The 24556-nt window shown below is 30.1% G+C and overlaps 1 protein-coding gene across 1 annotated transcript in view; it reads left to right on the top strand.

Moving 5' to 3' along the window:
- The first annotated feature begins 8672 nt into the window (after nt 1–8672).
- dpr18 (defective proboscis extension response 18) overlaps nt 8673–24556 on the top strand; it is a 195750-nt gene continuing 179866 nt past the window's right edge. Inside the window, exon 1 of the mRNA XM_085946189.1 lies at nt 8673–8771. The gene's annotated coding sequence lies outside the window, so the exon portion shown is untranslated. The remainder of the gene's footprint in view (nt 8772–24556) is intronic.

The following is a 24556-nucleotide window of genomic DNA, read 5'->3' as shown; positions in this document are numbered from 1 at the left end:
CTTTAAGAATCATCAAGATGCTCATGGGTGAGTCAAAATATATAATTTGATTTCATTAAATTCATGTTTGAAAACAATGGTTTGCAAAGGAATATCGAAAAGAAAAATTATTTCATCTTATATGCCGCTTTTTTAAGAATATACCTACATATTTTCTGTCCACTGTATAATATGCATAATATCATTCTGAAGGTCCAAAATTTATAGCTCTAGTTCTTGTGCCTTTACTTGAACAAGCTCTGCAATGTATGCAGCTATTTCTATTACATTTATTTGGTAAAGAATAGGATTGATAAAACAAAAACAAAAACAAAACTTGTGATTACCTAAATTCTTTGGCTAGCTCTTAATTATCTTGTTAAATTATACACTCAAGAAAAAAGGCCGCTCATTGGACACTGTTGGTTTATTTTTATACATTTTCACTCATATTACTGAATTATGTAATTATTTCTCGTTGTTTTTATTTTTAAAGTAACAACTGTCACTCTGACGTTTAATCGTTTATTAAATGGAACAATTCTACTATCAAACTTGCATTTGTATACAGTTGACTGATTTGCAGCTAACTTCATACTGTCGCGCACTTTCGTAACGGTGTGCGCGCGCAACTCTCAATTTTACTCTCTACCAAACGCCCCAAAAGAAGTATAACTTCAAAAAAAAAAAAAAATTTAAATTGCTGTTTTGATTCCCCTGTCCAATAATCTAGCAGAGTAGCAAGATAACATAAACATGTCGAATTATGTAGACAAATTAGTTCGAATTACATATTTATTAAATAATTATTTTTGAAAATCTTCAAAATAGAATTGGAATATTAAAAAAATCTGTCACTGTCGAATAGTGGCAGGCGCCGTGGCACCCGCAGGCTTGGGGTTGGGGATCCCTGCTTTAGGGGTTCTTTTATAATTATTATTATTTGTATTTTTATAAAAATTTTATACAAATTAATAATACATACGAAATTCTCACATCGAGGTTTTAGTAGTTTAACAACGATACATATGTACTATTTAAAATTAGGACGCTTAGACAACCAAGGAGGTTGCATATGATTTTAGATATTATTAGGGTAGCTCAAAGAAAGGAGACTCGCTGAACCCAAGAGGTACAAAATGTCTGCAAGGAAGACCTAGATTCCGCTGAATCGATGAAATGGTTAAGTTCTGTAGAAGTACGTGACAACGCAACGCACGGGACCAAGAAACGTAGAATCAGCTTAGAAAAACCTTCATCCAGCAGTGGATAGATTCAGGCTGATGATGATTATGATGAAGTGTACAATGATGGTATGCACACATTAGGAATTTCGATATAATTTATGTATGGGACAAAAAATATTTTATTGTAGTTTCCTTGTATATTATATTTTATGGAATACTAAAATACAAAATTACGAATGAATTTATTATCAGTAGGTAATAGTCTGCCATTCATCTTGAATATTGAAATGCGTATTTTACATAAACAAACAAGTTAACCATTTTATGGTATAGATTATTTTTCTAATTCACTCTCATTGTACTCTGTATCTCAGCAATATATCTTGATGAAGTTGTGTGTTTTATGATCGAAGTATAGAAAATATCGTAAAGCATCGCGATAGTAATATTTTCCGTTTCGGTTATAAAATGTGTACGGCGATAAAAAAAATGTGCGTTAAAAATACGACAAAAATAATACCATAAAAGACATTTTTAACCAAAATTTTTGATTACTACGAGAATACTTTGATAACAGTATCGAGCGATTTTAAAAATTGTAATTTTTGCTTGCGCTGGCATTTAATTTTTATTACTTTTTATGGAAAAAAAATATATTAAAATTTCATCAGAGCTGGTGATAATATTTGATGTTTTTTGATTGCGCCAACTAGTTTTTTAAAATGTCGGAATTTTCCACGGAAAGTCCTGAATTCGGTCTCTCTATAAATATAATATATAAATAAAATATATACTAAGTACCTATGTTTATTTGATTTTTTCTGACTACATCCTAATATTTAAATAATGTATCCGACAACCATGCTAATACAGAAAGGGAGGTTCAATTTGATTGACTAATGCCAAATGCATGTAATATCTTATGTTCTATAATCCATATGTTATTGTTGGGTCTTAATATGTCATGTTTAAAATTACATCCTTGATATTTCTATATATCTCTATTCTATACATCAAAAAGTGTCAGATTATATTATAAAATGCAAGTAGCTGATGTTCACATACACTGGCGTTTTATATTATATAAATAAGTAGTAGGTAAAATGCTTTACATTCTAAAAATAAGTGTTAGGGAGTGATGTTGTTGAACTTTCTTTCTAGATCTTAACTAAATAAAATGGAAAATTTTTCAAAAAGTTGATACTTCAATGCTAAATGTTATTAGTTACAACACACAGGCCGCATGCCAATTTCTTTGATGCGTTCTATAAACTGGTTTATTTTAAAAATATTACCATCATAACATAAAATCGTCGGTAGAGTCTTTTACATGCTTTTCACCTCAATTAGAAAGACAAGTGATTTCATTATAATGTAACCTACTTGTACGCCATTAAATCCAGAACAATTTTGAGACAAAGTGTAAACAAAAAGGCCATAGTCTATATATTTTTACAGGCCAACGCGGAGTTATCCCTGCTTTACCTCACCTTAAACAAAAGTATGTAATGCCCTTGTGATTACCGAAGTAAATTATGTGTAATTTCCATTAAAAATATCAAGCGTAACCGGATACTTCAGTTAGTCTGAACAATTATTAGTATTTTGCCTAGGCTTGACAAACATCGTATAATAATATTTTTAATTGTATAAAACCTAGTGTTTATAAAAATATTGTGTTTCACTGCACATGAAAAATGTAATGTAGTATAATTATTATACTTCGTATGGAATGCATTTTACCAGTTGTAGCCAAGTGTTAGTAGTTCCTGAGGTGTTTTTAAAGTAACTATGTTCAATAAAGAATCGTAAATTCCTAAAACTTCTGAATTATTTATTTAACAAAAAAACATTTTATTCAACTATTTTTGGAGAGACATATTTTTTTTTAGAGGTATGGAGTATTAGTACGAACAACATTGGGTTTCTGATAAAATATTATAGTGTTATGTTTTGCATGCTTCGTTTTTACTGGAAGCGAAATTATTTTAAACCCACTTATTTATTGTTTTATCCAAAAATGTCTTCACTAGAAAAGTGTATTCGCTCGACTAATCATTTTTGGATTGCAAAAGATGAGCTAACTCAGGCTGAAAGTGAGCTGGAAGATGCCTGACAACGTGACTGACTAGCGGATCCTAGAATAACTACTAGGGTTTACGACTTTCACGAAAATAATATGTGTATTTAAATCAACAAAAAACACGACGCCCGACGGGACTTGAACCTGTAACTACTGGATTTGGGCCAATGTGCTGTACTAAGTAAACAATGAGATCCTACTTAACTGCAATGCATTTAACTAGTAGTTCCTACATGACATGCTAATGAAATTGTAATAATGTTCATCACTCAAAATTTTAGCTATAACGTACTTGAACTTCCTAATTATTTATTAAACTATTTATTTTATTCAACGAATAATTCACAAAATTTATATAATAATCTCAAGCCCGGGTATTTTTGTGATATATTAAATTATCTTACTTGGGACTTGTGGGTTATTATTATAATGTTAAAATAATACTTTATAATGTAGAGCATATAATTATATTCGCGAAAAAAAACATTTTATCAACGTAAATATAAATTTTAAGTAGGTAGCTATTAACAGATATATTTAAGTAAAGCTTTCAGTTCTATTTTAATTCAAATCTCAGCAATATTACTTTATGTATTTAATAGGTTGGCTCTTCTCTGGAGATAACGAATGTATACTTAAGGCATGCTAGAGATGAGGAATATGAAAATCTACATGACGGTTTCGAGGTCAGGCAAAATGTGAACTATAAGCATAATAATTTATGTTCTGGGATTTACGTATACATTACATTATAATGAAATTCACTCAAAATATTACAAAAATAATATTATTTGTTAGGTAGCTGGCTGTCAGGTTTATTTTAAGTAACAACTGTTGATCTTATTAGTCAATATTTCATATTTCGTCATCGTCAAATTAACGTGAATGATAACGAATTTGTCAATATATACAATTTCGTTATCAAAATAATGTTCAATATAATTAATATTTATATTTTTTGACATTTAATTAAGTAACAATTTTTATGTTTTTGACGTTTAATTAAGTAATTTAATATTAAAATATAGGTACCTAAATTGGAAGTCAACTTAAATTTTATATTTACGCCGGACGGAATTAATATTGAAATAAATAAATTTACAATAATATATGTATTAGATCATCTTATTTCTATAATAGTAGTTAACATAACAGCCTCCGATCATTTGTTTGGTCTAATGAAAGAAGATTGTCAGTGATACGATTTGGAAGGTATTAATTTCCAGTTGTTTTATTTGTCAAATCTTGCAATGTAATGAGTAAAAGTGGAAAGGAAAAGTTATATCACTCAGTGTGTAGATATTATTATTTTAATAAGACATATTGTATGACCATTTTAATGCTCAATAACTCCTAATCACTTAATATGGATTTTTTAATAGTTTAAGGGGTAAGTATTGGTACATAATCACATGTACTTAATTAAAGCATTCAATAATTATTCCTAAGTTTCAATTTGTGTAAAAGTTTTCTATGGAATGAATAGATTTAAAAAAATGTTATTCTCCATACTAGTATAATAATATGCTTTTTTCTTAGCTTTATATATTTTTTACGTAGATAAAAGTAGATGACCAACTTTTGTAATAACAGCAAAAACTGTGTTTTAAGCTATAATTTTTAATTTTTTATAAGTGTGTTGACAGCAAAATTCCTTATCAGTAAATTTTAAGTTAAAACCCCAAACGATCTGGATATTAATTTTCTACTTAGTAAACCATTCATTCAGTGACTAAGCAAAATAAATTCAAAAATACATAAATTTTAACAATGTAGCTGACAAAAATAATTTTATTATAATATTTATTATTTGAATACCTTATATACAATTTATTTTTAAATTACAATTTTTTTTATTCAACGAATTTCACAAGATTTAAAAATGTAACATTCTAATTATTATTGAACAAAAGTATTCCTGCGTGGTGATTCGAAAAGATTTTTTCAATTGGTTATAATATATTTTCTCAGAAGTATTTTCAAAATTATGTAGGTTCAGCAATTTAATTTAATTTAATTTCCTAACAAGACATAATCCACATTTAATATAGGTATGGTGATTTGGACACTACAAATGGCGAGGCTAAGCTGATGGTTCTTCCGTATTCATCAAATTTATATGTTTTTGATTGATTGGGACAACAAGTTGCTGGCAACCTCATTCAATTTTGATTAAATAATTTATGGTTATATAAATTTTAATAATTAGCGTAAAATTTAATGAGGTTGCCTGCACTTTATTGCCAATCTACAAACGGCATTAGGTTACAATAGTAGAGTGTTCGAGCGGAGCTCGTAGCAAGAGCACGGAGCTTTGTTTGTAGTGCTCCACTGTTCTGGATATTTTTATTTTATTATTATTAAATTTTCGTCCTAAATTCCAATGAAAATATTATTTATATGAATATATGTAATACTAGAATTATTTGAAATACAACAACACTGCCAAGTGATAAATAACCTCACTTTTTTGACAGAAGAGGCAGATAATGGCAATTATGAAAAGGACGACTAATAAAAGTTATTTCAAAACTACCTTCTTATTTTTTTTATCATTTGTATCTCTTTTTGGTCCTGCACTCATGGCTGAGGATCGTGACCACATTTAATTTTGCCATCCTTTGAGCGACCAAGACTCTCCACCCTTCTCGATCTTCCGCTTCTATCAGGGCAAAATGGATGGTGCCCCAATTCAGCTCTTTCACTTGGTCGCTCTATTGCGCAGACGCTCTTCCTCTGCTTTGCTTTTGCTGGAGGCTACCCAAAACTTCCAGTCTCTCCAGGTTGTCCGGTCCGCGCCTGACAATATGTCCAAAAAACTGCAGAATTCTTCTAAGACATATCGTCGAGAGCCGTTCCTTTACTTTCAGTCTCTGTATGATTGACTGGTTCGTTCTGTGCTCCGTCCAAGAAATGGAAAGCATTCGACGCCAACACCACATCTCAAAGGCATTATTTGTATGATACATATTAAAACTATTTAGCCGGAACGGAACAACTCAAAAAAGGATTCGCATCCAACCCACTGGATTATAGTACCATATCGATATTCTAATTATTCTTAAATATTTTGTATAACACACTAAGTATCTGTCAAACTATTATGAGAGTATAATAATTATTTTTATTTCACGACCCGGTTAAATAGATGATTTTTTTGATTTTTTAATTTTTGAATTCAATCAATGTTTGATACATTTTCTACCTGTCTTCCTAACTCTTACACATTCTCTAATGCATTACACATCAATAATAATGACAAAATATACTATTAAAACTAAGAAATGCATGAAAATAAAATAACATAAGAAATTTGAATTGTGACCTCACGTATTATTGGATAATGTAACTGTTAATCAGTTAAAATAAATATAATGTTTGGTTAAATATTGCGTGAGATATTATGTTAATATATGAAAATATTAATGATTTACAAAGCGAAGTATTTATTAATCTAATTAAAATTTTCTGGTATTCTGCACGTACTTGTAAAGCAAATATTTTTTGAAAAATAATGATTTTTTTGTTACATTATTATTAGATTATGTCAAAATATATACCGTCCCTAAACTCAAAGACTGACTCGCCGAATGTTTTTATTTTATTAACAGAAAGAACCAATTAGTCATTCATATATTTTAAATACAATAACTGTTGCAAGGCGGCTCTCGTGGTGTAAGGCGTAAGGCGCTTGCCTTCCACCCGAGAGTTCCTGGGTTCGATTCCGGTCAGGACACAGAATATTTATGTGTTTTTTTCAAAGCCTGGAAGTTTGTGATTGTTCAAAATTACTAACAACCACCTTGTACGAAAAAGCAAGGACATAACTGGTGCGATAATATTATTATCTTATCTGTATCATTCCGCTTAATTAAGTCCGTGGCAGGCCTCGAGACCGTCAATAACAGTCACAAGTTTTGCCGTGTTGCATCGTGAATGTTTTTAAATTAATAAGTAAATAATCAATTCCAATAAACGGATATCAAAAATGCACTCACGTATTTTACAAATTACATTAATGAATACCATTGCCACATATTATCGAATACACGAATTCTGATTTTTTTCTGACGTATTGTTGAAAATCGTAGACTCACTTCAGAGTGGTCATGATTCTTAGCAAAAATCTGGAAAAAAAACATATTAAAATAGTAAAACTTACTCATGCTTTTAGAAAAAAAAATATAATATATAAGTATACAATATGTCATAATAGTATACGAATATTAAATTATTTCTGTAAAATAATATGAACAGCTGATACAGTAAATCAAACTACACCGCTGTTATGTGAAATCAAGAATATATGTTTAATGCAGTACCTACACTCTCTTTTTCTGTCATGACTTACAATACACTATGTACATTCAATTTTAGTTTCAACAAATGAGCTATTTTCGGATTATCCCAAAACAGCTATCAGCATAAATAACTAAATTATCATACGGGTGATCCTTATCCCAACAGAGAACCTAGCAGAAAAATACAAAACTTGCAATTTGAGAACTTTTTTGGTAATTTACAATTTCAACTGTTTTAATTAATAAATATGCAACTGAAAACATTATAAATATTTTTTTTAAGTCAAAGATAAACTTACAATTGTAAAAAATTGTAATAAAATGTGAACTTGTTACAGGGTCACATTTTATTATTACATTATATTTTATGGTCATCTTTATAATAAAAATTTAGTTTATTAGGTTTTAAATTTTTTGACTAATTCTTCGTTTTAATATTTTTTATATTTATTTTAAAAAACATCGATTTTTATAAAAATATAAATGTGTATAACTTGAAATACTTTTTATTTATATCAAATCAAGCTTCAATATGGAGACCATTATTTTCTGTTGGCATGAGGATCCCCCTTATGCAAATTAAATTAAAAAAAATAGTTATACAATTAGTAAAACTAAAAATTAGTAAAATATTGTTTTTAAACTCAATAAATTTAACAATTTAATACTATATTTTCTTATATAGTTATAAATTACCATTGCGGATATTATTCAAAATAAAAAAATATAATATTAACTTTTTCCAATATGATTATAATATATTAGCATTGTCTATTGGTACATATTAATGTAAGGTCGGTGACTGATGGTATTCAACGAGAGTTTAGTGAGTGCATTAATAAAAAAAATGCTTAGATTTCCTTAAAAAACTAAATTTGTTTCACAAAATATTCGAAGTCGCAAAGGGCCATCAGTGTGAGAGCTATACAAAAAGCAGAATATTTTTTTTATGACTATCAATTATACACTTGAATTTTTAGAGATAGCTTCTTGTTAGACGCGATGACGCAGTCGTTGCGAGCGCATCCGTCTCGCGTCGAAGCCTCGCTGAGCGTCGAAGCCTTCGCTAGCGTCGCCCAGTGGATGCTGGGTCGTCGACGTCGGCTGTCGTGGCGTTGCGGTCGGTTTAATTCGCTTCCTGCGTGTAAAAGAGATCGCGTGCTTTCAAAAGCTCCGAAAAGTTTCCAGTCAAGTTTTTAGGCTGAGTTTTTTTAAATACACGTACGCGTAATGTTCTCTATAAGTAAATACACAATTTTGGGTATCGTTAACAAAGTTTTGTAATAACAGTGTATATTTTAGGAAGTTTGGTTTCTACTCTGAATAAGTGGTGATCGATATGAATATTTTAAATATTTAAAACATCTACATGTAACATGAACTAAATCTGCATATTAGTCACGATAACATCTTAAATATTTCCGTAATAATGACATAAAGTTTATGGATGTTAATCTGTAGTTACTGAATATCATATTGTGTAAATAAGCTATATCATAATCGTGTTAATTGTGGTAAGTAGAATGAACAAGCAAATTTATCAATTAAATTTAATAATATGATGTCAACATGTTAATATGATGTCAGATAATAATATATTCATTAACTTTAACTGTTAATGCTAGAACAGGATAGGAATATATTTAAATTATTTAACGGAACGCGAGTATTTTTACGATTGAAATTGTCTTATAATTTTATTCACCAGAATAGAAAAGATATTTTTTTTGTTTAAATTAAATATTTTTGAACAACCAAAATAAAAGGTATTAGAAATTATGGAAAGTAATTATTATACTACTCTATATGAATATATTATATTATATAAATCGGCTGTATCTAGGTTTTAAATAGTTAAACATTTCTTATTTATTATAATATATTTCCTGAAGATTATTTTAAATAATTTCTTTAAAATAGAAAAAAAACTCTCACCAATTAAAATTTACATTCAACCATTATTTTATTTTAGAAAATAATCATAATTATGTACACTTAACTACGCCCAATATGGTCGAGCAGTTATGCGTCAGGCTTATATTGTCGCAAATCCCCCGGTTCGAATCCGAGGCCTGGCAAAATCAACGCGTTGTTTTACAATGTGTGTTTAAATCCACAGTGTGGACCTAATCATATTTTAATATATTTGAATGGATATTAAAAAGTAAGCGTACCTGTCTAAGCATTTATTTTATTTTATTATTATTATTATATACGATGATCAATATCAAAACAAAATATATTACACTCGGATTGTCATGCAAATTATATGGAATATTATCAGTAGATACATCATTCTATATTAGGTATGTATAATCATATTTTTTAAAGCTATAATAACTATATCGACCAGGTAATCAATTATTATAGTAACCGCAACTTATTGAGTACGAGTGCATCCTTTTTTTTGTAATTTGTATTAATTAAACAAAAAAAAATTTGGATAAAAAGGTCATCATAGTGAATAATAATTAAACCTCAATAAAAGTTATTTAAATATATTTAGCAGTGGCGAGGGGTGGAAGTTGGCTTTTAAAATTTACCATAAATAGTGCACACTTAACTTCGTCAGTCATACTTATTTATTTTCATTTAACTAATAATACACTTTGCATATTATGATTTTAATTAATTTCAATTAAATCATAATTGTTTAGGTATGCTATGGGAGATCACACGACAATAGTGTATAGTTTTTGGTCATACTTATTTGTATTCGTTGAATTATATAAAAAATATTTTATAGAAAAACGAATATTTTTTCACCATTATCTAGTATGGCTTGGATCAGGCGGGGTTTAATTGGATTTTAAAAAACTAACCAGCACCATTTTCAAATTGTATTCTTAGTTCAATGAAAATAAATAAGTATGACTGACAAAGTTTACTATGCACTATTTATGATTTATCATGATAATGACATATTTTTGGTGAGTTATTATTAAGATGTAAAATTTATCATAATACTATGAATATTGAAATGAATTATATATTTTGTTCATGATAAATATTGATACGATGTATTATCAAGCATAGAAAAGGTGTAAAGAATCATATCCGAGATATAATTATTCCGGATTCCGTTTTCAACTAGGTCATAAAAACCGCATGAGACTAATATTTTATTGTAGACAAACTCTTTTATCTATTACTATAAATGCATTTCCTGACATCTTTAATGAATACTAGTAACACATTTTATAATGGGGAAAAATAATAAATTAATATTATCTTTTTTATAGATTTAGTATTATAAATTTAACTCACTAATATGACCACTCGGATCTGAACTAATTTTTATAGATTACACTATTTGTCGTATTGCATAGTATACTAGTTTATATTATATAGGTACATAATAAATAGCCAGTTTGATAATTAGTATTGTTATCATCATCAGCCGGGGTCAATCCACTGCTGGATGAAGGCCTCCCGAAGCTTTTTCCAACTCTATCGGTCCTGTGTCGTTCGCTGCCCTGTATTTCCGCCGAAGTTTACCAGTTCGCCAATCCAGCGGCTTTTAGGGCAACCCTGTGGCCGTTCCGTACCCCTTGGGTACCTTTAGATGACGGCATTTGTCCAGCGGTCGTCCTTTCGGAGAGCAATGTGCCCCGCCCATCTCCATTTCAGCTGTTTGGCAACGTCTATTACATCGCGTACTCTTGTCTGCTTCCTAACCCATTCGTTTCTCTTACGGTCCTTTCGCGTGATGCCCAACATGCACCTCTCCATGCCTCGCTGTGTGACTCTGACTATTGGTATAAGAAATATAATATCGTCACCGTTCAGACAAAAGTCAGCAATCAAAAAAACATAATTTCGATATATCGCAATTTGAAAGTTTGGAGATGAAGGAAAAATAAGATTTTAATTTTTTTAAGGCTTATCTACATTACATTATCTTCTCTTAATAAATTCTTTATGTTACTTTTACTTTTTTATGCTAATTAAAACATCTGGAGGGTTTTAAAGGAGGCAAGGTGGCTCAAATGTGATTTGGTTACTTTAGCTTTAACACAATGGCTACTTACTTAATTGATTTTAATTTACTAGAAGTTTTCAAATGACAGATTAATAAAATTTATATTATTTATATGACATTTAATGTTAACATATTACCTACATAGTTTTGTTACATTTGCTTATATATTAAATATTACAGGATTTTTGGTTTCAATGACAATAATACCATCTATCCGCCTATAATGATTTATGCTTGTTAAGATTTTATCGAAAGTCATTCAGTGAAAAACAAATAATTCGGATTTAAGCAACATTTTACTAACTTATGTACCATGATAAGTTTTATATTTTAAAGAATATAATTTTACGCTTCGGGTGAAATACTCAAGTCAAAACTACCTTTTTGAGGGTTGGTGACTTTTTCCAGAATGATGACAATATTATATTATTTTTAATAATCTATTTATATTTTTATCAGAATTTATTCCCCTCTTCATTACACATATTTTGTTCATTAAACGTAATATATCTGATGTTTAATATTATTCTACGTCTATAAACGTATTATGTAACATTCAAATATATTAAATAATAATTAAATCATATATCTGTTGTAAATATATTATTGTTTAGATAGATTGATCATAAATTATTCATAATTAAAAATAAAATACCTGCATTAACACAGTCACTGCTGACCAGTTAATTACCACAACTCGGTCAGTGCTCAAGACACGCTTGTCGTGTAGCAATTAGCATGGTAATTAAATGTGGTAATTAACTGATCAGCAGTGAATGTACATATATCTAATAGCCATAATACGCCAGGCGTATTTTGAGCACTGACTGTGTTAAGTGAAGATAATTAATAGGAATCCCTGTTCATAATGGTCTTCCATGAACAGTTTTTTTTATATATTATTTTAATAAAATTTTAAAAAATCTTTAATATTTTAAAGACTAAATAAACTCTTTTTAGAATAATATATTTATATTCTTACTATATGAAAATGTTTGTTGGAAATTTTGTAATTAAAATTAATATATACTGTGAATTTTTGAAATATATAGAAAAAGATCATCATCGAATATTAGTCGCCTTCCTATAAGATTTGTTAACGGGTTTTAATTGTTGATAGCCACTGTTATGTTTCAAATAGCAATTCGCTGCTGACTATATAATGTTGTTTTAATTACCACCTTTAAAATGCACGTTAATTACATCGATCGGCCGCCTGGTCATTACGCGCCAGGTGCGTCTTCAGCGTCCAAAGTATTAAGCAAAAAGTTGGTAAATTCACCTTCTCCATTTAACTTGGTCTTCTGCAGTCTTTAACAAATTCAAGATATTTATTAATGCAAGTAGCTTCAATACGCTCCATCGATTACAATGATCCAACAAAACCGTTTCTTCCACCTTTTGTTTCATACCTGTATGTTCAATTCGATTATTTTCAGAAGAAATGTTTTTGGCCTACGGTGCACTGCCCACCTGAGTTTTAAAAATATGTATTAATTGATAACGAAGGTTCATTTTACATAATATTGAACAATTTAAATTAAAACACCTCTCTAAACTAACCCGCCCCGTACGACGCTCGATCTTAATCGAGCATATCACGAGGCCCAATATTTGGTGTGAAGCATGCTCACTTATTTACAGCTGGTAATGTCTCAGGGGCAGACACACAAGATTGAGGTTGCTACGCTCTCAAGTGAGCTTTGATTGAGTAACTAATTGACGTAATTTAATAAAATTGCCAAGAGAGAAAAAAGTACAGAGAATCAATACAAATAAATAAGTTGAATAACATAATATATTATACAATACAAAAAACAAAGTTAAAATATTACGGACGTACAGAAACTGTGAAGTTTCACGTCCATAATAAGATGCTGCAATTAAAAAAAAAAACTATAAAGTTGGCCTTTGTGGCGACCAAGTCGAACGGCCTAATAAGCCTAACAGCTGATTAGACCAACTCGAGTTTCTCTTCTCTGAGGATGTGGCTTGCATCCTGTAGTTCTCCACCACATGGACACGTTGGCCTTGTGACAAGTCCAAGCTCAAAGAGCTCGATAACAAAACCACCATGGCTAGTCAGAAACTGACTGGTGTGGTGATCAGGAGTGAATTTTGTAATATTCTACAGTTATATTGCACAACATGTTAGGTTTATAGTGAATTGAAATACTATAATATATCATTTTGATTGCCATTTGATTTCAACCAACAATTCACGGTTTTGGAAGTGAACATTCTACTTTTCACTGACAATATGCATTTAAAAAATCAAGACATATTAAAGATAAAGATTTTTGCAAAAATAATTAGGACCATACGACATATTATAATAGATTTTTTATTGAATTTAGTTATGATATGTATATATTTTGTATAAAATCTAATATAACATCTTACTTGAAATAATTATGGAATTATATAACACTTAGTACGAGTCGAAATAAATTTACTGTTGACTTGAAAATAGCTTTGGAAAACTTTTATGTGTTTTTAAGTATTAACAATTGAAGTATGTAGGCCAATTTAGGGTGTGATAAGGTGGTGGTGGGTGAAGAATCGTTGTTGCTTGGTAGTTGAGATGAGGGTTTATTAATTAATACAATAATACAATGAATGGAATAATAAGGATAGTGACGTGAGATTATAATCGCGAGGTAATGATGTACCCGTACTTATTTGAGATCGATATGATCAAGAGATTAATTGTAAGAAGGTAATTATTGATTTGATTCGAGTGGAATAACAGATGTACTATGTCGATGTCGAAGAACTCGTGGAAATAGCAGTGCCTACGTCTCGTGAAGGACTCGATGAGAGGAGTGTTAGTTCATATATTGTTATTTTTATTTAAATGCAGTAAATTCATATTATTAATCAAAACAAACACTAGTGGTCTAGTTATGATTGAGGAAACGCTGACAATTTTAATTGCTAATGTTTTGTTTTAATGACAAACCTACATATTAAAGTTTGTCACTAATTGAATGCAGAGTATGCAGAGATTGCTACAAGTATTTCGCAATCGTTTTAAAATTTGTAGACTTGGACATTTTATTTGATAATTTAATTAACTCAAACGATTTTGGGATAATAAATACTAAATCTTTCATTTAGTACCTAAGTAAAATTTTATTGTGATGTTATAATAATATCATGTGGCTACGTGAAAATAAATGTTATGAGTCTAGTTTTTATGTTAATGGAAAGATCAATGCATATTATTAGAATCAGTAATTTACAAATAATAATTCAGATATATTAATAGGTATTATGTAAGCCTAACTAAATTGGTATTGTTAGGTATTCATTTGGGTTCAAAACATTAAGAGGAAAAAAAACTAAAATTGCGTGGGATTAAAAGCCACGCGAACGTTTATTAAACAGTTCTGCCAATATTCTGAAGTCCAGATAAAAAAATGAGCTAAGTGAAAAATATATTTTTGTTTGCTAAGAATATATCAAAATATTTTTATACGGCATATAAGGCCTAAAATATTGTTTCAATAAGTACCCATTTTACTATATCAAATCGTAATCTGCGATGGATGAGTGGCAGAATCTTTACTTCTCATGCCATGGGTGGGAAGCTCGAATCTCGTGTCTAGGAAATAAATGCATCGTTATAAGTGGCGATCGTTGTAATATGCATAACAACTCTGCACTACGCTCTAAGTGTATAATGCAGGATCTTAGTTACAAACTCGTAATATTGATGATTATATTTTGTAAATTTATATTAACATATTAACTTTAATTTATCGATGGCTTAAGGATTTAAAAAAAATGTGGCAATTTATTTTCACTTGCAAATATTTTTTAATCAATGAAAATTTCACAAAATTTAAAAATATCACAACTTGAACACATTATATAAATTTGTGCAATTAAAAAAAGATATCGTTATTTAGAAAAACTACTCGGATAAAATGCACTGAATGCAACATAAATTTACATTAATTCCTACCAATATAAGTAGTACTATCATTGAAAATTTTTGATGTGTTTCTGCAGTGGCACTAGGTTATGTATGCCATTATTTCATTTTCGTCCAATCTAATGTTTCATTTTTCACTTAACTCATTTTACCTTACCAGCAAAATTATATTTCCAACATTATGCCTTCGTTAATACTCACAATACCGACTAATATAATCCCCTATTTAACTTTCCGTCCTTTTTTACGTAATATTTTATTCATCACCCAAGGATACACGATTTTTACCGTTCAGTTAATTACTTTAGTAAATAGTCCTAATACGAGCCTGCTTTTAAAGAGCTCGAGAGCAAACAGTGCCGGCATTAGCATTCTGGCATCACGATTAAGCGGTTCGCCCTTAATTGGAACGAACGCAAAGTTTTCAGGACAATTTCGAAAGCAAACGCATTTCACCATCTACAAAGACAAGTTACTGAAGACATTACTTTAAGTATTCTAAGATTTTTCTATTATCTATTGACACTCAAAAATTTATGGCTACATTTAAATAAATACTAAAGACAGAAGTTGTAATCTCAGAGTTGACCTCAGAGCAATGAATAGTAAATCATAATAACCGATTAATGTTCGGGCGAGATCTCCCCAAGCGTATTTTATTTTTAAAATATTTTTATTTTTACTTCCTCTTCATCGAGATTTCATGGCTAAAGATTTTGATATAGATGATTTAGCCATTTAATAGCGTTCTTCGCAGGGTTTTTGACAATGTGAAACCTATGGCACTCTTGATGTGATCTGTTTATCTGAAGAAGATTCTTCCTCATACAACTAAGTTACCTATGTTTTGATCTAACATCACGAGTTTTTCCAGATTGTAATAACTTTTTCTGCGAGCTATATGGAAAAAAAAATCAAAAAGTCCGATGAAAATGAACTGAAAAGAGTTTGCTAAGTATGAAGTCTTCAGTACATTTGGCCATCCATGAGATATTTAGTATCCAACTCCAGCTTTACATTTAAAAAGCGCCTAGCGTTTATCTCGTACCTCTCTCTCTCTCTCTCGTTTACCTTTACTGTTCAAGTCTCATAGGTATATAGGGGTAGGCAAGAGATCCTAGTAAACATATTTTAGTCTTTTTAATAATATGTTTGTTCTTCCAAATTGGTTGCAATTTCGATATAGCTTTTTTGCTATTACTGTTCTCCCTTTGATTTCACTCTCCCATCTACCTTTTTCAGTTATTACAGAAATACTTTTACAGTAAGCATGAAAATAAAAAAAAAATAACGTTTTGTTAGACTATGGGCACGAGGTTTAATATAATATTTTAAATTTTGTCCAGTACACAAAAAAGAAATGATAACTTTAGGTACATTTTTAAAACAATGCGTTCTGTCGACACAAGTAAAGAGGAACAGCTATCGGCTGATTGAGTATCATCATGGCCCCCACAAGGGGGGACTGACAGGCCTCTGGCCTGGGGGCCAATCGTGGCCGGTCGAAAAGATAAGTAAGATAAACGCACATTACGCTAAAATTACATTTAATAAGTACCCATAATTTTACCTCGAATACCATTTGGAAAATCTTGTATACCATTACATTGCCTTTAACCTTGTCATTAGGTAGGGGGGCCCTACAAAAATTCTAGCCTTGGGGCCCTTTTCAGGATGTGGGGGCCATGAGGTCCATCATATAGCGAATAATTTTTTGCACAAATTTGCTTTATATATCGACACCTCCTACGTATACTATTGTAACTAACAAAATGACGTTTTTCACTTTTTTTCATTTCTCGTATACATAGTATGTATTACATATGATGCCATTTACAGAAATTCAAAATTTGTATTATAAGTGCGATTTTCAAGCATTGCACATTATTGTATCTCAAATATCTTCAATTTTTTCCGACGTGAAGTATGGTAAAGTATTTAGCAATACTATACGCGGGAAACAGACGGAGATCTTGCCGCGCGGGTGTATTGTTACTGCTAATTACGATACTTCACTTCGGACGGGAGGTGACACACCGCTACCAGTGTGAACTTTTGGTTATATTGTATTTTTTGTATGATTTGGTAAATATTAAATACCATAATGAAGAGATCTAGACAATGCCAATGAAAATTGCGCAATATGCCCGCCTCTACAGCACTTTAGTGACAAGAATACAAAAATTGATAGAAAATCTATGCGTTCACAAAAATGTGTGATTAGGCCAGATGGGACAATTAATAGTACAGCGTATAATATTATAGAAACGGATAATAATAGTAAAACAACAATGGACGAAATAAATTCTACCCAGGGAAACTGTGACTTTAGAATTCAAGGTAAGTTAATATTTTTAATTTTTTTCTCGTACGACAACAAAAAGTATCGTAAGTAATACTTACCATTGTCTTCGTCGTTTCTTTGCTTGTAACTATTATTGTATGTAATATTTACCATATTTTACGTCGGAAAAAACTGAAAAAAACCATTGTATCTATCACTTATGGTAATTTACGTCGTGCTTATTTTAGTAAAATAAATTGTATGTAGTACTTATCATATTATACGGCGACATACAATTTTAGTTGCAATAGTATACGTGTGATAACTTTTATAAATTCATGTTTATTTAGTTGTTTTGCTTTTTACAGAGTCACTACTGCCTCCAGGTGCTAATTAAAATATGATAATGGAACTTTTAGACATTATTTGTGACGATGATGAGACTAGTGCCAGCGTTGCTGATACAAACAGACTACATTCTCTCGAAACGATTAATAGTAAAAGTAATCGGATAAATTATATAGAGCTATTATTGTGAAAAATCACCTGAAAAGGTACTGTTACCATAAGGCATGAGATTTATAATCCTTAAAAATAACCCCCCATTTTTAATGGTTAAGGTTTTGGGTGATCGAAATAAAGTGGAAATATGTAGCTAAATTAGCGATAAATGAAAAGCAATGCAGAGTTTTTACTGAAACTCAGTCGTGGCGAAGTTTTACCATTAAATGTCATCTGACGAAATGAAAATAACATAGAATTGGTAAAAGTCTGCAAAAAAAGTTTCTAGCTACATTCTCTATTTGTAACCAATTCGTATGCACAGCTTTGGACAAGGTGGATAATGAAACTTGCGTTTTAATACCTGATCAACGAAGTCGATACAAACATTATAATGTTGTATTAACTTATGATATGAAAATCAGTGTTTCCGACCATGTTAAGTCCATCCAACCGGACGAATCATATTATGTTCGACAGCGATCAAGCAAATTTTACTTGGATGGCGACCTGGATTTTATCCCTCTGTTTAAACTATATAATGAATGGTATGAACCCACAATATACACACATAAAGCTCAAACAGAAAGGCAGTATCAATTATTCATAATCAATGAAAATTTTAAATTGTGTTGTGTAACTATGTCCCTAAACAGAACCAGTGTGACCAATGTCACATTTTCAAAAACTTACAAGTAAGAGTAGCATCCACTGAGCAACTTCCAGTTTATGGCAAGAACCTTGATCGTCAGTTCAAATTATTTGATAAACATGATGTTCAATCATCAAATGGCAGAATGCCCTTCACGAGAATTTGAGTATATTTTATTATAAACGTAAATTATCGGTTTTCAATTTCACTGTTTTTCAATTCACACAAATGGTTGCTTTATTATACATGTAGCAGTAGGCTGAAGGCAAACGAGGTGCAAATGAGGACTCAAGTTGCTTACTTAATTTTGTAACCAAATATTGTGCCCAATGAGCAAAAGACTTCAGGTTTTGGTCTAACAAACAGAAATCGTATTAATTATGACTTTAACATGACTGTATGCGGTCCAGAAATATAATGTTAATGTAAAGTACACATTTTTGGAATGGGGACATACGCAAAATGAAGAGGACTGCGCTCAAGCCCTGATTGAAAGATGTTCAAAAAACAAACAAATTTTTGCACCTCCAGAACGGTACTGTCTAGTTAGATGGGAAAAACAAGAGAGAAAACCCAAGGATGTGGTAGGGATCAATCACGTAGACATGTTTGATTTCAGAGCTCTATTAAAATATCATATATTATGGACTAATGCAAATTACTATAAATCACGATGATCCGTTTAAGATTAATTACAAGTGCGACTTGTCTAGCACTGTCTACTCGACCATGGTCGTGAAAAGTAACACCTAGCCCACGCAACGAGAAACTTCATTTACTTTAATCACAAATATTGCCAATTCCAAAAGCTAAGACAGATGATTTACTGAATATGTGCAACAGTGGAATCATTCCTGGAGTTATATCGAGTTTTTCAGTAATTTCATACATGTCAATACCTACCACTAAAATTCCACCAGCAGATTCTGAGGAAGATTGATTTTATTATTTGTGAATACGAAAACCTATACCAAATTGTGTTCTCGTAGGATGAAAATAAAATCAGCTTAATAATTAATAATATGCCAGTGTAAACAATTTCTTTTCGGTTGTATGTTTTAAATTTTGCATGGTTCTTTTGTCACATCATATAATTGAAAATTAATTCCAAACTAAAAATATAGTTGCATAATGATTTTTTTTCAGTTTCACGTATATTTTAACCTGAAGTGCATCCTTCCATCTAATCACCCATTGTTATTCCCTTGTCTGATTTTACTTTGATATTATTGATATATTAATTCACCAAGAATTCGTAAGAACGTTGGTTTGAAGTGATTGTAATTTTTATTTTTTGCTTTTAATTTTATTTCAATATTTACATACTTCCTTGAATTGGATTTTTGTTTCTTCTCTATTTTTGTCTGAATGTTTAATTTTTATCACGTCATGAAAGACTTAAATTTATTTTATGTTTTATTAAGTAATTTTATTTAGAGAGTATTTTTTCCAACCTACCTGTCTGACGACCCATACCATAATTTTTAATTATTGTTATTACCGAATTATGATTTAAAATACGCAAAAAATCCTAGGTAACGAAATGTTTTTAGTATATACAATATATATCAACAAAACTAGGACGACGTAAATTATGATAAGTATCACATACAACTAAATGCATGTAAGAGGTTCCGCCGTAAACTATTGTATGTGCTTGATACAATATTTCGAACAAATTCTTTTCCGCAGTATAATGTTGTAACAGCATTTTCTGATAAACCACAAAAAATATAAGATATCCTTAAATGCAAAACAAATCTATTTATAATTGACAATAGACATCCCAAATTTGGTGCAAAACATTCAAAAGGTCAACTTACACCAAGCTTTTGTATCTTTAAACCGCTCTCCTGTAAAGTTGCGATTATGAAGTTACAATACTATACGTAGGAGGTGTCGATATGTTAATAACTTTATCTTAATCATTGTCCGCTTTTTAGCTGGGCGGTGAGAACGGCACAAAATTAATTTTTTTTTAAATTTACCAAACCCTATTTTATATCATGGTAAATCACAGTAATGAATCGGTCTACAAGCTTTTCCGATGTTGGTAACAATATTAGAAAGAAACATGTTGCTAAAATTTCTATGTGTTTTTGATCCAGTAAAGAGATGCAATGAGGAATTTAAAAAATGTTAATATAAACTCTACTCTATAGTGATTTACTTTTGAGAAAATACGGTTTTTTTATAATATAGTACATTGACAAATGTTTGACATAAAAAGATGTTCTAAGCATCTAAACCAGCTGTTTTTTTTTTCTCGGCGTACTATCATTGTATTATAAAGATGTCATACTTCCACTCAATTAGTTTATCTTTCTTCATGAATATAATGTAAATATATATAACTCACATAACTTCTGTCTTTTACTGGAGCTACTTAAATGGTAATGATAATCGCTACTTAAATCAGCGTCGTTACATCCAAAACTTTAAATTTTCTCTGTCTACATCAAGGTCTCAATGTAAAGCAGTTTCCCTCTACATACAAATTTTATTATTTTTTTCGAGAGCCACCCGGCTTTGGAAGAAAAAAATTAATTGAATCAATTGTATATAATTACATTCTGTGGTATTGTTATTTTTTGATTCTCTTAGATTGTTGAAATTCAAAATTGTATTTTGACGTTTTCTAAATTCGCCAGAGTATTATTTTCATGTCTTCTTGATTAGTCAAGATTGTACCTGTAGTTTTTTTTATAAAAAAGTATATTATTAAAAATATGAATAATATTTTATTTTTGATACTAAAAAAAACATGAGACTAAATGTCAGCAGTTAAATAAAACATTAGTGTAATTAATAATATAAGTAAAAGAATCACAACCACCCAGGTTTTGAGAAATTTATATAAATGTACTGTGACCACACTAAAAATCCTACCCGGGGTCCCCGGATGAAAAACTAGCAACTTATGTCGCGGACTATGAGAACCGCCAGCGTAGGGAGCTTCTAGTTGGGAGGATCCGAGGATTCGGCGAATCGAGAGGCGTATGTCATTAAATGGAGCGGCCTATGTTTTAAATTCTATGTTTAAGAAACCTTCCGCAATTATTGTTGAATAACACTAATTTGACATATTAAACCAAAGCGTAATAGTGATTTTTTTAATAAAAATTTTACTTTCAAAGCCAAAAAAATAATTAGACTTGGAACATTAAAATGAATTACACGAGTAAGTATTAAAAAAATAGTAAAAATAACTTATATTCATACTATTATGTCAGATTTTCCGTACTTTCTGGTATAATATTATTCATACCCTCGACCCCTGCTATAAATTTTACCACTCCATACAGCACCATAAAATCACAGCCAAGATATTCTAGAATATGTTTGATTTCTTTTAATTTCCTAGAAAAACTTTTCAATGTCATATTTTCAACTTGTCCCATTTTTTCTTCACTCTATAGACATGGTATTCCCTGAATTTCTCTTTCACACAATTTTTATATGATGACAAAACAATTTTCAAATTTTACGATACATTTGGAACGTCCTATAAAATTTGAATTTTAATAAAAAAAAGATATATGTATCTACGCAATACCATATTGTGTATGTTAGGTTTTCACTACTGATATATTATACTTATCTAAAAAACTGATGTAATAACTGTTAAAAAAATAACCATAATTATTTACTTACGCTGATAGGTAAACTGATAAATATTCAAAATACATGACGTTATTAATGTTTAATTTAATTAAACCCAAGATTTATAAAATTAAGCATTATTCTTTGAATCTAATAGAGATACAACGTTTATTTAATAGTAATTCATAGTAATTAATATTTGAAAATACACAACTTAAAAATACCTCAGGACAAATCGATAGTTAAATTAGATAAATCAAGAATTGGTCAGCAAGAAAAGAACAAATGTTCAAAATAATTTAAAAAATCCTGCTCATTTTAAATTTTCCTAAAAATTATGATCCCTTTCTAAGTTATATATCTCTGTAACAGAACTAAACTCATGTTTTTATTATTGGTACATACAATTATGTCTTCATTTAACTCATTCTACGATTGTAAACATAAATAGTTATTGATTTTTGTTACTGTACTGTTTACATAGATTAAAATATTTTTTATGACAAGTAAATATATCACCACATAATTAGTCTCACCTAACTGCTCGCCTATATCTAATATATTTAACAATAACGTTTCGTGTTTATTGAAACAATTAGCAGTAAACTCAGATAGCGCTGTTATGTTTTATTCACCGTCATCATAAAATGAATCAGAATAAAATCGTTACCCTGAAAACTCATTTGAAATATATTTTTACGATTATCGGTTTGGCCGTTGACCATATTATCTACTATAAAGAATGACTACATTGCATTCGTATCGAAAATAATAATCAACAGTATGTATCTACTGTGCTCTTTAATTATATTGTCATAAAATATTTAGTAAAATCAAAACAAAATAAAATTATTGATTAAATGGAATATTGTATTTTTATGTTGAATACGAAATTCAGTAAATTTAACATACCTAAGCGGCTTAAGCGTCGGCTTATAACGCTGTGGATCCCAGGCTCTGGGTCTGGCAAGTTCACATTTTTTTTTCAATGCATGTATCAGTCAGAGTATGGTCCTAATAGGTTGAGCAAGTTGCTAACATCCATTTTTCGTAAAAACAAAATCTGTTAATACAAACTTCCACACCGTGGAGGCCCATATGATCTTATTAGGATAGGACATAGCCGAAAAAAAAAATAATTATAATATCGAGATTTTTCGTTGTTAAACAATATAATATTAGTTATTTGCTTCACCTTTTCATAATAAAATTATTATGTATACCTACTAATTCATTCAAATATGATATATTTCACCAACCAGTATTCCACGAGTTAGCGGAAAGTTTATATTGTCACTGTCTTGTAATTGAGTTCAACAAATATAAATTTTTGTAAATTTTATACTTAACTTTGTTTTTATTCAACGAACAATTCAAAAGATTTAAGAATTTAACATTCTTTTTATTGAACATACATAATTTTCACACTTTTGAGATATCATAACCAATAGAAAAAAATCGTTTTTGAACCCCAGCAGGAATCTAACCTGCGTCTCTCGGGATTCGCGCCCACGTGCATTGACCATAATGCTATAAGCATCTTATATAATTGAGACCAATTTTATTTAATGGTTCTTACAATACTCTCTGAAGCGCATTCTAAATTGAGTTGATATTGGTAATCGGCTTTTGTATTTTGAAATCAAAGTAGGTATTAATTACCTTAATTGCTTACCGACGTCACGGATCACTCTAAGATTTTTTATTGTAACTAACTTGAACTTACTAATTATTTTATTAACTCTTTTCTCGCATTGTCTATTTTTCAAAATAATTAGTTTTTTTACATTATGTAGGTAGTAAACCAGAAGCCAAGTGAAACATATTGTGTGTATTTTTTTATACCCATGTCAAACCAAATACGTGTCATCTATGTAGTGGTATTTTGAGGTTTTACAAAATATTTCAAAGATTTCACAGGTTGGAAATCACTAGTAAATAGGATATTGAGGTATTCATACAGTACCTTCTGCAAGTACCTAGATAAATCTTATTTTCCTTAATACCGGTGTTAGCAGTCGTGATAACCATGGTTTAAAGAGAA

Source organism: Rhyacophila brunnea, unplaced genomic scaffold, assembly GCF_057557595.1.
Source record: "Rhyacophila brunnea isolate RB1 unplaced genomic scaffold, BYU_Rbru_1.0 scaffold_19, whole genome shotgun sequence".
NCBI lineage: Eukaryota > Metazoa > Arthropoda > Insecta > Trichoptera > Rhyacophilidae > Rhyacophila > Rhyacophila brunnea.
This window is presented reverse-complemented; position numbering and strand designations above follow the sequence as displayed.